We start from the raw sequence: 428 nt of genomic DNA on the forward strand, positions 1-428 counted from the left end.
TCACCCCCTCTCACTCCCTGCCCCCTCTCTCTCCCTGTCACCCCTTCTTTCTCTCTCTCTCTCTCTCTCTCTCTCTCTCTCTCTCTCTCTCCCTGTCACTCCTTCTTTCTCTCTCTCTTTCTGTCACCCCTTCTCTCTCTCTCTGTCACCCCCTTCTCTCTCTCTGTCACCCCCTTCTCTCTCTCTCTGTCACCCCCTTCCTTCTCTCTCTCTCACCCCTTCTCTCTCCCTGTCACCCCCCCCTCTCTCCCTATCACCCTCCTCTCTCCCTGTCACCCTCCTCTCTCCCTGTCACCCTCCTCTCTCCCTGTCATCCTCCCTGTCACCCTCCTCTCTTCCTGTCACTCTCCCTGTCACCCCCTCTCTCCCTGTCACCCTCCTCTCTCCCTGTCACCCCCTATCTCCCTGTCACCCCCTCTTTCCCTGTC

Source organism: Pelophylax lessonae (genome assembly GCF_965119305.1).
Source record: "Pelophylax lessonae genome assembly, chromosome: 6".
Lineage (NCBI taxonomy): Eukaryota > Metazoa > Chordata > Amphibia > Anura > Ranidae > Pelophylax > Pelophylax lessonae.